The sequence below is a fragment of the Schistocerca cancellata genome, chromosome 10 (assembly GCF_023864275.1).
Source record: "Schistocerca cancellata isolate TAMUIC-IGC-003103 chromosome 10, iqSchCanc2.1, whole genome shotgun sequence".
In the NCBI taxonomy this organism is placed as follows: domain Eukaryota; kingdom Metazoa; phylum Arthropoda; class Insecta; order Orthoptera; family Acrididae; genus Schistocerca; species Schistocerca cancellata.
The window spans coordinates 130,587,397-130,589,212 of record NC_064635.1 but is presented as its reverse complement, the minus strand read 5'-3'; positions in this window follow the sequence as shown (position 1 = coordinate 130,589,212).

The following is a 1,816-nucleotide window of genomic DNA, read 5'->3' as shown; positions in this document are numbered from 1 at the left end:
ACGGCAGTGGAGCACGTGGGGTCCAGCGACAGCAGCTCCACGGCTCGCCCCGTCAGGTCGGCCACGCTGCACACCTGCAAATGCGCTTTCTATATCGATGTCATGTCTAATTTGCAATCGTTCTTTGTGTCAGCAGTAAACAAACAGAGGAACCGTACATTCGAGAGCCAACAGCCGTGTTAACGTACACACTACGGAACCACAGGGATCCATTTTGGGGCTGAAACTTTAACATATAATTTGCAGAATGAAATTTTCACTCAGCAGTGGAGTGTGTTCTAATATGAAACCTCCAGCAGATTAAAACTGTGTGTCAGACATATCCAAACTCAGGAGGACCTTTGCCTTTTGTGGACAACTGCTCTATCAATTGAGCTACACATACATGACTCCCAATCCATCCTTACAGCTTTACTTCCACCAATACCTTGTCTCCTACCTTCCAAACTTCACAGAAGTTCTCCTGTGAAACTTGCAAGACTAGCACTCCTGGAAGAAAGGAAGACAGGAAGTTTGGAAGGCAAATGATGATGTACTGGTGAAGATAAAGCTGTGAGAATGGGTTGAGTTGTGCTTGAGCAGCTCAGTTGATAGAGCACTTGCACAAGAAAGGCAAAGGTCCTGAGTTTGAGTCTCAGCCCTGCACACAGTTTTAATCTGCCAGGAAGTTCCGTATACACAGCTCGTTAGTAAAATACAAACACCATGAAGGTAGCATGCTACAAATGATCAAAGTACTACATGTTCAGATATGTGCACAATTACTATTTAAGAGTATCCATAAAAAAATAGGTTGGAGTAATGGGGCTGTAGCCAGAAACTCAGGCAGTGAGACTATTTACATGGAGCCACAACTAGAGGGAATGCATACATGCAGCAGGCAGCAAGCAAAGTGAAGTAGGTTGGAGACGTGCCCTTTTCCACCTCATAATGTCACATGGTAAGATTCCACGGTCTCCGTGTTAACGTACACACTACGGAACCACAGGGATCCATTTTGGGGCTGAAACATTAACATATAATTTGCAGAATGAAATTTTCACTCTGCAGTGGAGTGTGTTCTAATATGAAACCTCCAGCAGATTAAAACTGTGTGTCAGACATATCCAAACTCAGGACCTTTGCCTTTTGTGGACAACTGCTCTATCAATTGAGCTACACATACGTGACTCCCAATCCATCCTTACAGCTTTACTTCCACCAATACCTTGTCTCCTACCTTTCAAACTTCACAGAAGTTCTCCTGTGAAACTTGCAAGACTAGCGCTCCTGGAAGAAAGGAGGACAGGAAGTTTGGAAGGCAAATGATGATGTACTGATGAAGATAAAGCTGTGAGAATGGGTTGAGTTGTGCTTGAGCAGCTCAGTTGATAGAGCACTTGCACAAGAAAGGCAAAGGTCCTGAGTTTGAGTCTCAGCCCTGCACACAGTTTTAATCTGCCAGGAAGTTCCGTATACACAGCTCGTTAGTAAAATACAAACACCATGAAGGTAGCATGCTACAAATGATCAAAGTACTACATGTTCAGATATGTGCACAATTACTATTTAAGAGTATCCATAAAAAAAATAGGTTGGAGTAATGGAGCTGTAGCCAGAAACTCAGGCAGTGAGACTATTTACATGGAGCCACAACTAGAGGGAATGCATACATGCAGCAGGCAGCAAGCAAAGTGAAGTAGGTTGGAGACGTGCCCTTTTCCACCTCATAATGTCACATGGTAAGATTCCACGGTCTCCAAAACAGGATAAGGCTGGCAAAAAGTGACTGTTGTGTTCAATCTATATGCTTACACCTTATACACCAGCTGCTTGT